The 13,489-nt window shown below is 40.8% G+C and overlaps 1 protein-coding gene across 4 annotated transcripts in view; it reads left to right on the forward strand.

Moving 5' to 3' along the window:
- The first annotated feature begins 2,327 nt into the window (after positions 1–2,327).
- The window catches only part of mbnl1 (muscleblind-like splicing regulator 1), a 121,499-nt gene continuing 110,337 nt past the window's right edge, over positions 2,328–13,489 (forward strand). For 2 of the 4 annotated variants that reach the window (XM_064993362.1, XM_064993365.1), the window contains exon 1: positions 4,194–4,352. The gene's annotated coding sequence lies outside the window, so the exon portion shown is untranslated. Of the gene's footprint in view, positions 2,544–2,739; positions 2,882–4,193; positions 4,353–13,489 lie in introns of those variants that run through there. The other 2 variants (XM_064993363.1, XM_064993367.1) reach the window with 2 other exon arrangements.

Consider the following 13,489-nt stretch of genomic DNA (forward strand, 5'->3'; position numbering starts at 1 on the left):
AATTCTCGGGCAGATTCTTTTCTCTGTATATATCAATGATGTTGCTCTTGCTGCGGGTGATTCCCTGATCCACCTCTACGCAGACGACACCATTCTGTATACTTCTGGCCCTTCCTTGGACACTGTGCTATCTATCCTCCAAACAAGCTTCAATGCCATACAACACTCCTTCCGTGGCCTCCAACTGCTCTTAAATGCTAGTAAAACCAAATGCATGCTTTTCAACCGTTCGCTGCCTGCACCCGCACGCCCGACTAGCATCACCACCCTTGATGGTTCCGACCTCGAATATGTGGACATCTATAAGTACCTAGGTGTCTGGCTAGACTGTAAACTCTCCTTCCAGACTCATATCAAACATCTCCAATCCAAAATCAAATCTAGAGTCGGCTTTCTATTTCGCAACAAAGCCTCCTTCACTCACGCCGCCAAACTTACCCTAGTAAAAGTGACTATCCTACCGATCCTCGACTTCGGCGATGTCATCTACAAAATAGCTTCCAATACTCTACTCAGCAAACTGGATGCAGTTTATCACAGTGCCATCCGTTTTGCTACTAAAGCACCTTATACCACTCACCACTGCGACCTGTATGCTCTAGTCAGTTGGCCCTCGCTACATTTTCGTCGCCAGACCCACTGGCTCCAGATCATCTACAAGTCCATGCTAGGTAAAGCTCAGTCTTATCTCAATTCACCAGTCATGATGGCAGCACCCACCAGTAGGACGCGCTCCAGCAGGTGTATCTCACTGATCATCCCTAAAGCCAAAACCTCATTTGGCCGCCTTTCCTTCCAGTTCTCTGCGGCCTGCGACTGGAACGAATTACAAACATCTCTGAAGTTGGAGACTTTTATCTCCCTCACCAACTTTAAACATCTGCTATCTGAGCAGCTAACCGATCGCTGCAGCTGTACATAGTCCATCGGTAAATAGCCCACCCAATTTACCTACCTCATCCCCATACTGTTTATATTTATTTACTTTTCTGCTCTTTTGCACACCAGTATCTCTACCTGCACATGTTCATCTGATCATTTATCACTCCAGTGTTAATCTGCTAAATTGTAATTATTCGCTCCTATGGCCTATTTATTGCCTACCTCCTCATGCCTTTTGCACACAATGTATATAGATTCTTTTTTTTCTACTATGTTATTGACTTGTTTATTGTGTATTGTTTACTCCATGTGTAACTCTGTGTTGTTGTCTGTTCACACTGCTATGCTTTATCTTGGCCAGGTCGCAGTTGCAAATGAGAACTTGTTCTCAACTAGCCTACCTGGTTAAATAAAGGTGAAATAAAAAATAAAAAAATAGCTAATAAGTGCTGAGCTTTTAGACAGGCAATTTTGACTGGCCCTGACCATCGTAGAGTCTGATTCATAGGGAAAACATTGGATCATCGTTCTTACGACTACAACATTTCCCTCAAGTTGACTTTATTTTAACCACTGTTTGACTTGGGGTTGACCGTCTATGTGACAGTAATGCATTGACCTATAACAAAGACTTCAGGATAGTGACATTTTTTATATAGCCTAGTTATCACTGATGAAGCACGTACCACTGCACTATTACCACTGACTCATGGGGCAGGCATTAACAACCTGTCAGCATTGACTTCCTCCTCAACGAACATCCTTTATAGTATCTCTCTCACCACCACTTTCTCTCTCTTTCTCTCTTCCTCTCTTTCCATCTGAAGAGTTTCATTCCAAAACAATATATCCATTTTCAGAAATGATGGTAAATGAGCTTTTATTGTTGAAAGAAATTCTGAAAGAGATATGGGTTTGTTCAATGAGACATGTATTTGTTTAAAATATATTACATGATGGTTTCAATTCAGAGAGAAAAATAGTCATAATCATGTTTATTTCAAAATGCTATATATCCGCCTCACTTTCAGAGAAATAAGTCGTTTTGAACAGTGAAATGTAACAAATAACGACATTTTTAATAAAGAACTGTACAAATGGTACATTTGTGACATCAATATAAAGATAACATGAGGGGGAAAATGGTTCAATACAGTAATATGAGCTCTGTATGTAAGACTTTTACATTTGACATTTTAGTCATTTAGCAGATGCTCTTATCCCCCCCTCTCTGTCTACCTCTCCCTCTCTTCCCCTCTCCCTCTCTTCCCCTCTCCCTCTCTTTCTTGGCGTAGCCCGGTCGGAATGTGGCAGTGGCCTCTTGTAGACGGCAGCGTCCAGGGAACCTAAAAAGGGAAGGAGTCTCACATTGGGTTCCTGGCAGCAGTAAGAAGTAGCAGGCAGGCAGCAGGCTAAATTAGGCTGTCTCATTGACTTCCACTCCCCAGAGCCCTGTAGGCAGACCTAAGGAAGGAAGGCTGCACCAGAGGCCCTTATTGCCTGCTGCGCTACTGTGTCTCAGAGTCCCTGAAGAACCTCAGTCCCTGTGAAGGAGGTCAGTTGTATCTGGATAGAGGAGTGTTGTACTTTTGAAAGGGTGTTTTGGGATTTTCTTGGGATGCCGATTGATAACGGATGTTCACAGACCTGACTAGAGCAAGGTAAACATGATTGATAAGATTTTGAATGTAGATTTTATTTGACTTGTTGGTTGAATATTAACTAGAAGTCCTGTTGACACAAATCTAGTAGCTATAGCACTTTTAGAAAAATCTTTCTCTCTTTTTCGTTCGCTCTCTCTTCCTCTGTCTGTCTGTGTCCTCTCATTCGCTCTCTCTGTCTCTCCATTGGCGGCAGGTGGGAATGTGCTGAGTGCTGCTCTCCTCTCAATATTGACTTCAGAAGGCCAGTCTGTCTCCTGTCTCTACCACTGTGACAGATTGACGGGCTTGGCACTGAAGGTCTGATATACAAATGCACTTCTGAACAGGAACTTGGGGTAAGTGAAACCTTGTGCCAGTGCACCTGATACTGTAGGTGGGAGGGGGGTATATGGTGACCTAAGCTCCCCTTCTGTTTCTGTGCCCCTAAACAGAACCACTACCACACCCAACTTCCTGTTTCGAATTGTTTCACTCCTTATCTGTAATGCTGCAAACTGGTCACATGTCAGAGTGACTTCCTCTTTTCACACACACACACTGACTGCTGTGAGGGAGCGAGAGAGACAGAGAGAGAGAGGGGGGGAGAGAGGAAGAGAGGGGGGGGAGTGAGGGGTGGGGGCGGGGTGAAAGAAAAAGAGAAATTTGGCGGACGGCAGGGAGAAACTATTAAACGTTACCATGTTTGGCAGCACATAATGTAAGCAAAAGATGCAAATGAGATAAGAAGGGCAGATTGCCATGGCAACCTGCTTGTCGGATCGGCCATGGTGTGATTCGGCCGCTCGCCAGGCAGAAGGCGCTGTTGGGAGAGAGGGAAAGAGAGAGAGGGGGAGGGAGGTGGAGTGAGAGAGTGAGACAGAGGGGGGAGGGAGGGAGGTAAAGTGACAGCAATAAAAAGAGAGAGAGAGAGAGAGAGAGAGAGAGAGAGAGAGAGAGAGAGATGGGGTGAGATAAAGAGGAAGTGCAGGGAGAGAAAAAAACTACTGAGTTAGAAAGAGCAAGAGAGAAGAGAGATGGGCAGTTTAACCCACAATGCATTGTGGTACGTTGTGACTCGGTTAAAGTGTTGTCACTCAGCCCCAGTGTCACGTCAGCTTTTTGATCCTTTTCATCCTATATTCAGTGCCTTCAGAAAGTATACACACCCCTTAACTTCTTCCAAATGTTGTTGTGTTACAGCCTGAATTTAAAATGGACAACATTTAGATGTTGTGTCACTGGTCTACACACAACAGCCCATCATGTCAAAGTGGAATTATGGTTTTTAAAGTTTTTTTTATTTATTTACAAATTAATGAAAAATTGTAAAGCTGAAATGTCTTGTCAATGAGTATTAAACCCCTTTCTTTTGGCAAGCCTAAATAAGTTCAGTAATGTAATGTTGCATAACAAGTTACGTAATAAGTTGCAAGGACTCACACTGTAGTGCAATAATAGTGTTTAACATTATTTTTTTATGACTACCTCATCTCTGTTCCCATGGTGTGATTCGGCCGCTCGCCAGGCAGAAGGCGCTGTTGGGAGAGAGGGAAAGAGAGAGAGGGGGAGGGAGGTGGAGTGAGAGAGTGAGACAGAGGGGGGAGGGAGTGAGGTAAAGTGACAGCAATAAAAAGAGAGAGGGAGAGAGAGAGAGAGATGGGGTGAGATAAAGAGGAAGTGCAGAGAGAGAAAAAACTACTGAGTTAGAAAGAGCAAGAGAGAAGAGAGATGGGCAGTTTAACCCACAATGCATTGTGGTACGTTGTGACTCGGTTAAAGTGTTGTCACTCAGCCCCAGTGTCACGTCAGCTTTCTACAGACATACAGGTAAGAAGGCACAGACACAGGGGACTTAAGGGCCACCTCTCTTTAGGATGAGGATAACCTCATAAACCTGGAAATATATTGGATGTAAACTATTATATTTACTTTGATTTGACTTTACTTTCATACTTTTCTCTATGTAAAACTATAATACATATTTGACAAGTGAATTAACTGAATGAACTGTTACACGTGGCTTGCAGAGAATACGAAACACTTCTGGTACCTTTTGATTATATTGTGAACATTTTCTAAGGATAACCTTTATACGTGCCTCATTCAGTAGCGACCTCATGCAGAACTTGTTTTATTTTAATGTATTTTGTTTTAAAAACGTTTGTTTTAACTTTACTACCGCAACAGCTGTCAGCATCTCCACTCTGCCTTTTATGTGAGTGTTTATGAGTGTGAATGATTGAGGTTGAGATGGTGACATTTTGAAATCGTTTGCAACTATTTCTCTGCAACCTGCCTGAATATTATAACACACTTGCAAAGCCAACTGAAATATCTCTTTACACAGGGTGTTTCCATTCACTTTCATATAATCTCCCTAGATAAGGCCAAAGTTAAGAGATATTCTACTGCATACACAGTGTGGAGTCAGCTAGGGACACTCTGTTTCCTAAGTCTGTGACTGTTAGAATCGCACCTGCTTCTCCGATCTGCGTCAGAGTCCAGAGAGAGCCGTAGAAAATGGCGCGCTGAGGGACAACTTTATCTTCACGCTCCAGCAAGGCAGTTATTGCTGTAAGATGAATGATATGCTTTTTTTATGTAGTCTCTGAGAATGTTTCTTAAATTCTTTGAGAATGTTTTTAAATGGTTTCCACTAGTTTAGCAATTGAAGTTTGCGTGGTTATAATTGTTTTACTCCCAGGTTTTTGTCTCGTAGACTTCATCTGTCTCTTCACATTTACCATTGATTAACATTGTTGACAAGCAAACCGAATCCCTCAAGGCTGCATTCAAAAGGGTTGTTACCACACAGAACGAATGAGGAACTATTTTAGTCTCCGCAGTTATATCTCATCTTCATTCTGCTGTCTCATAACATCGCAACGACAAAATGTTGTGAAATGGCTGACGTTGAATGTAGCTCTCTGAGCTTCCAGCCTGTCAGCGATGCTGTGTGCCATGCTATATATTTTTGGGTGATGCTCTGTAATGGTGGTGTAATGTTTGTGTGTGTTTGTGTGTGATAGAAGGGCCATCAGGGCTTGGTGGTGTAATGTGTGTGTGTGTGTGTGTGTTTGTGTGTGATAGATGGGCCATCAGGGCTTGGTGGTGTAATGTGTGTGTGTGTGTGTGTGTTTGTGTGTGATAGATGGGCCATCAGGGCTTGGTGGTGTAATGTGTGTGTGTGTGTGTTTGTGTGTGATAGATGGGCCATCAGGGCTTGGTGGTGTAATGTGTGTGTGTGTGTGTGTGTGTGTTTGTGTGTGATAGATGGGCCATCAGGGCTTGGTGGTGTAATGTGTGTGTGTGTGTGTGTTTGTGTGTGATAGATGGGCCATCAGGGCTTGGTGGTGTAATGTGTGTGTGTGTGTGTGTGTTTGTGTGTGATAGATGGTCCATCAGGGCTTGGTGGTGTAATGTGTGTGTGTGTTTGTGTGTGATGGGCCATCAGGGCTTATAAAGGGTCTGGGACATTTCAGCCAGTTCACATCAGCGAGACAGTGTAATTTACAGAAGGCTGGGAAATAGCAGGGCGCTGAGCAGAGAGGGAGACACTCAATGTTTTCACCACAGGAGGAAGAGGGAGAGGGAGAGAGAAATAAAGAAAGAGAAATAAAGAAAGAACGAGAGAGAGGTGTCATTAAAAGTTTTGGCCTGATGTCTCTCATAAAGAAAGAGAGAAAGAGGGAAAGACAGAGAGTAGTTGTGGATAAGATGAAATTGCATTCGATTTGAAAAATGCATAAACCAGTACGTTTTCATCTCATTTCAACCTCACGTTAAATACATTGACTTAACCTGATTAACATGTTGTTACATCAATCAAATTTCAACATAATCATCAGAGCTATGTATACGTTGAAACTGTGTAGAAATAAATGATCCTTTTCATCCTATATTCAGTGCCTTCAGAAAGTATACACACCCCTTAACTTCTTCCAAATGTTGTTGTGTTACAGCCTGAATTTAAAATGGACAACATTTAGATGTTGTGTCACTGGTCTACACACAACAGCCCATCATGTCAAAGTGGAATTATGGTTTTTAAAGTTTTTTTTATTTATTTACAAATTAATGAAAAATTGTAAAGCTGAAATGTCTTGTCAATGAGTATTAAACCCCTTTCTTTTGGCAAGCCTAAATAAGTTCAGTAATGTAATGTTGCATAACAAGTTACGTAATAAGTTGCATGGACTCACACTGTAGTGCAATAATAGTGTTTAACATTATTGTTTTATGACTACCTCATCTCTGTTCCCCACACATAAAACTATCTGTAAGGTCCCTCAGTCCAGCACTGAATTTCAAACACAGATTCAACCACAAAGACCAGGGAGGCTTTCCAATGCGTTGCAAAGAAGGTCACCTACAGTATTGATCGATTTTAAAGCAATTTTAAAACATACATTGTATTTATATACAATACCAGTCAAAAGTTTTGAAACACCTACTCATTCAAAGGTGTTTCTTTATGTTTGACTATTTTCTACATTGTAGAATAATAGTGAAGACATCCACACTATGAAATAACACATATGGAATCATGTAGTAACCAAAAAAGTGTTAAAGAAATTAAAATGTTTTATATTTGAGATTCTTTCAAGTAGACACTCTTTGCCTTGATGACAGCTTTGCACAATCTTGGCATTATCCACAATCTAAATGTGTTTATTCAACTTTCTTGTTGTTTTTCTGTTTGATGGAAACAGTATGAGAGTATTAACTACATTCCATCTGTAGTCAATTGTTTTATGGAGTTTCTTTTTCATGTTTTGAATGTTGTATTGTAGTAACCCTCAAGCTTTTTTTCTCCATAGTGTAAGGACTATTTCATCACGCAGAATATTTATACTTAAAAATATGTAACTTTGTGCAGCATCTATAATCGAAATGTGTTTTTCCAACTTTCTTGCTGTTTTTCTGTTTTGACTTTGTATGGGCATTTATTTGACTTAAATTGTGGTTGATACACAACAACAAAAAATACTTCATAATAAGATAATACATCAGTTATCTACCGACAGCAAATAAACTTTAAACACCATTTTTCTCAGTTTCAATGTTTGCGTAGTAACTTAAGTTACTGCTTGATTGCCTTGGTTTTTACTCAGATTATATAGTTACTGCACTTTTAACACTCCATTTTCTCTGAAACAGAACAGAATTGAACCAGGACACTTCATCACAAGATAAAACACATACTACAAAGCCTGATTTCAGTCTTAACTTAATTTTCACCAAAAGTCTAGTTACTATATTTTGCCTTTGTAGGGAGTAAATCTACACATGTTTTATACATGTTGTTTGTGGTTATTGTCGGCCACTAAAGGTGGTGTGCATTACGGCCAGAGGCTCCGTGTGTAACAACGCAAAGTGGGAGATCTCTAATCAATGCAAAATGGAATTAAAATGGCGTAATTACGTTAGCTAAATGAGAAGGAGTAAGCTACATTGAGCAACCAACAGGCAGGCTGTTTAAACTGAATAGAGTTGTTGTAACATTAGACAAGGACGGAGCTAGCTAGCTAACATTGTCGGATGTGGTTGATTGTCTAGCTTAAACAGACAGTTTTATATGGAATGCTAATACCATTTCCAAGGGGGTGCGGACATTGACTCTAGGGTTTTAAATGTAGAGAAATATCCTCTGTGGTTATGACTGGATTGAGGACTGAGAGGAAATGTCCCCAATCGAAATGGAGAAATGGAGTGAGTACAAAATATTGGCGCGATGCATCAATCACCCTGCACCTCTATTACAGGTCAAAGCATACCATTCCTCCAATCTGGGTCTGAGTGACCTGGCCTGCATTGACCAATAGGCTTTCAACGGACACATATGGGGCCCCAGTTTCTCATCTAGAACAGATAATCATATCAAAGCTAATTAAAAGCAGCCATTTTGACTCAAACGTGAATGGATCTGTTTCTATGTGTGGTGTGTGATCGGTTACCATGTGTGTGAGCAGTAATGGAGAAAACTGATGTCCATCAAAGTTAAAAATTGTGCGGTTGGAACTACTCAGCACTAGCTCTCAAGTTTGAGAGAGAGAGAGAGAGAGAGAGAGAGAATTGTAAAAGGAAGCTAGAGAAGGAAATCAAGAATGAGGAACAAAAAAGAACAAGATAGTGCTTTGAAGTGTTTGCGGAGTTGAACCCAGTTAGTCTTCTAGCAGGGGCTGTCAGAGATTGTCACCCTGGGTTTAGGCCAAGCCGTGTAAATTAGAGGTGACTTATCACCAGCTCTAGTTAGACTGGCCTACAACGCTCTGCGCCGATCTGCTGCTAATAGGCAAAGCTCATCACATCATCCAGGGAGAGCGAGGGGTAGGGGGACATAGAAAGAGAGAGATGGGGAGCAGAGTGAGTGAGGGGAGACAGGAGTCACAGAGGAGCGGGACAGAGAGAAAGCGAGAGAGGGGGCTGAGAGAAGAGAGCGAAAGCGTGCCGGGAAACTTGTAGTGCCCAGGAGCACTGCAATTAAATGAGTGACATTTCATTGAGATACTGTAGGTGAAGAAACGTTGGATGCTTGGTTCAACTGTTTTCAGAACTAAGCATTTCACCATAGATGTTCAAGTGAAGCCTATGTAAAGGGAAGCTGGTTGCACCAGTCACGTGCAACATCTCCACTGACCTCACATACTCTCCATCCATGGGCATAAAATTAGCCTTGGACCCAACCCTGTGGCTGTGGCCTCCCTTCCTCTCTCCCTGCCTTGACCAGTAAACTATGCATTAGCTTTGGGTTGGTTGCTGGGAGCTGTGTGGTGGTTTCTCATGGTTGTTAAAGTCATGCATTGAGCTGATGGTTTCTCCAGGTCAGGCTTTCTCTCTCTCTCTATTTCTCTCTCTTTTTCTCTCTATCTTATTGTGCCCCTGGGCTGTGGCCTTTGTAGTTGGTATACTGTATCTGTGTGTTGGTTTCTTTGGTTGGTAAAATATTGTATTATTAAATATTAAAGAATTAAACATCTCACTAAAAGCTTCAGTCATACAAAAGTATTACTTAAACCCGAACCGGTCCTCCAGTAGATTAGAAATAATGGCTCACCCTTTGTTCAAAATATCCTTTTTGCCTTTATTCAGATTACAAGCTCTCATTTTCAGTTAATTGAAAATGAATCCTTGTTCAAAGGATCACCTCTTCTAAAACAACCCATACAAAGCTGGCTACAATTTCAATGTCATCCTGCTGAAAAGCCAGAACAAATATTAAAACAAATATTATGGTTACACTCAAATAAAAAAGGACCAAAATGTTGATACAGGTTGCAAAATAACTGGGAAAAGATTTTCGATGTCCAGATGGTTTATGAACTGACACACAAAACAACGCTTTATTCAAGACTTAGAGTTTTTCAATTTCAATTATTATACAAAATTCTTGCCACCAACAGAATGTTATATGCAGTATATGGCGCATACAACCATTTCTGTTCTGAAGGTTTTTCTGCAAATAATTACATATTTTATTCTGGTATTGCCCTCATGTGGCTTGTTTCTGGTCACAGGTTCAGGAGTGGCTGAGAAATCACAGCATTCACTTAAAATGAACCCTACAAATAGCACTGTTGTGTGATTTGGAAAGCCATAGTCAATCGGTTAACAATATAATAATACTAATAGCAAAATATTCATCTTTAATTTACAATATATAGATACTATGAGATTACAAAGGTTCTGAATTAATGTAATATCACAGCACAGTTAAACATATAAGTAATTTATAGAGTGTTCTGGAAGTATTTCAACTCCTTCAGTTTTTCTACATTTGTTACGTTACAGCCTTATTTGAAAATGTATTGAATAAAACATGTCCTCATCAAAAACAGGATTGTGTCGAGGCACAGATCTGGGGAAGGGTACAAAAGAATGTCTGCAGCATTGAAGGTCCCCAAGAACACAGTGGCCTTCATTCTTAAATGGAAGAAGTTTGGAACCCCCAAGACTCTTCCTAGAGCCACTCGGCCAAACTGAGCAATTGGGGGAGAAGGGCCTTGGTCAGGTAGGTGACCAAGAACCTGATGGTCACGCTGACAGAGCTCCAGAGTTCCTCTGTGGAGATCAGAGAAACTTCCAGAAGGACAACCATCTCTGCAGCACTCCACCAATCAGGCCTTTATGGTAGAGTTGCCAGACGGAAACCACTCCTCAGTAAAAGGCACATGACATCCCCGCTTAGAGTTTGCCAATAGGCAACTAAAGGACTCTCAGACCATGACAAACAAGATTCCCTGGTCTGATGAAACCAAGATTGAACTCTTTGGCCTGAATACCAAGCATCACATCTGGAAGAAACCTGGCACCATCCCTTCGGTGAAGCATGGTGGTGGCAGCATCATGCTGTGGGAATGTTTTTCAGCGACAGGGACTGGGAGACTAGTCGGGATCGAGGGAAAGATAAATGGAACAAAGTACAGAGAGATCCTTGATGAAAACCTGCTCCAGAGCTCTCAGGACCTCAGACTGGGACAACGGTTCACCTTCCAACAGGACAACGAACCTAAGCAAGCACAAGGCCAAGTGACACAGGAGTTTCTTCGGGACAAGTCTCTAAATATCCTTGAGTGGTCCACCCAGAGCCCGGACTTGAACCCAATCAAACATATCTGGAGAGACCCGAAAATAGCTGTGCAGCGATGCTCCCTTCCAACCTGACAGAGCTTGAGAAGATCTGCAGGGAAGAATGGGGAAACTACCTAAATACAGGTGTGCCAAGCTTGTAGCATCATTCCCAAGAAGTCTCAAGGCTGTAATCACTGAGGTCCTTCTACAAAGTACTGAGTAAAGATGTCTGAATACTTATGTAAATGTCATATTTCCATTTGAATGTTTTTTTACACACTTTTTTTTTTAAATTGTAAAAACCTGTTTTTGCATTGTCATTATGGGGTATTGTGAGTAGATTTATGAGAAAAAAACATCTATTTAATCAATTTTAGAATGATGCTGTAAAGTAACACTTTTTTTATTTTACCTTTTTATTTAACTAGGCAAGTCAGTTAAGAACAAATTCTTATTTTCAATGACGGCCTGGGAACAGTGGGTTAACTGCCTGTGGAGTCAAGGGGTCTGAATACTTTCTGAATGCCCTGTAAGAGAGAGTGGTCTACGGAGATATTTGGAATGGGCTACGGAGATCGGTGGTGTGGGATTAAAAGCTTATTATCTGTTAAAGTTAGGATGGGAAACACCATATACCGGATATATCTGAGTACCATGTAACGTGTAATATCAAACTATATTTCTGATATGTAATACTGTGTATAAAACTACAATGTGAATAATGTATATGTAACAAAATAGCTGTGAAAAAATAACTAATGTAAAACCAATTTACTTTTGTCCTCCGAATAGATGGGCCAATATTAATAAAAATAAAGAGAAAATATAGCTGCTAGCAGCAATGAATGGGGTTCACAGGTTAACAAAGCAAGTATATCATGTAGGACCCAGCTTACTTTATGTGTAATCAGTGAAAGCATTAGCCTGTTGATTTAAATCTCAGTTGGTACACTACACTTTACCGTTCCAAAATACTTTAAAACAATCTCACAGCTGTAACAAGCTGACTGTGCAAGCGGTAGGACTTCTGGTTTCCCATTTTACAGAATCAAATATAAACTTTTCACTACGTTCAGACTACATAATAGTGCAACAATAAATGAGTATACAGATATACTAATCACGGAAGAGGAAATGACGTGGCAAGTGGCATCATGGTAGGCACAGCTTGTCCAATTAATTAATCGTAAAATTAAGGATTAGCTGATAACTGCCATATAAACATTCTGGATAACATAGAGAACCTCAAACTCATGGTATGCTCGAACAACAATCATACACATCAAAGCCACCAAGATCAATCTTTTCCTCAAGCAAAACTGAAGAGGATTAAACATCTGAATATAACAATAGAAGATGAGGTTTTGAAACAATGTCCGCAGAAGACAAGACATTGCTGGAAAGCATAAAGGAGCAGCTGAAGATGCTGGATCTTTTGCCTGGGTTATTGGATGAGGTTGAGGCCCCCAAGTCAGGAATAGATTACAGCAATAAAACGAAGAAGAAATACGAGCTGAAAAGAAATTACTGAAAAGAGAATACCACGATGGAAGCAGAATTACGTGATCTGACATGCAGAAGAATGAAGAATAATATTATCATAATGGGAGTAAAGGAGGATGAAAATGAACACTGTCTGGCAACTAAGCATAAAGTGAAGCTTTTCATGAAACGCAATCTCAAGATGACAACCAAACAGGAAGATACAATCTCAAGATGACAACCAAACAGGAAGATACAATCTCAAGATGACAACCAAACAGGAAGATACAATCTCAAGATGACAACCAAACAGGAAGATACAATCTCAAGATGACAACCAAACAGGAAGATACAATCTCAAGATGACAACCAAACAGGAAGATACAATCTCAAGATGACAACCAAACAGGAAGATACAATCTCAAGATGACAACCAAACAGGAAGATACAATCTCAAGATGACAACCAAACAGGAAGATACAATCTCAAGATGACAACCAAACAGGAAGATACAATCTCAAGATGACAACCAAACAGGAAAATACGATCGATGTTTAGCAGCAAAGGGGAGAGAAATCTTCATCCAACTGTAGGTAGGCTAACTCACTACAACATGTAGGTAGGCTAACTCACTACAACATGTAGGTAGGCTAACTCACTACAACATGAAGGTAGGCTAACTCACTACAACATTTAGGTAGGCTAACTCACTACAACATGTAGGTAGGCTAACTCACTACAACATGTAGGTAGGCTAACTCACTACAACATGAAGGTAGGCTAACTCACTACAACATTTAGGTAGGCTTACTCACTACAACATGAAGGTAGGCTAACTCACTACAACATGAAGGTAGGCTAACTCACTACAACATGAAGGTAGGCTAACTCACTACAACATGAAGGTAGGC

The sequence above is a fragment of the Oncorhynchus masou genome, chromosome 17 (genome assembly GCF_036934945.1).
Source record: "Oncorhynchus masou masou isolate Uvic2021 chromosome 17, UVic_Omas_1.1, whole genome shotgun sequence".
NCBI classification, from domain to species: domain Eukaryota; kingdom Metazoa; phylum Chordata; class Actinopteri; order Salmoniformes; family Salmonidae; genus Oncorhynchus; species Oncorhynchus masou.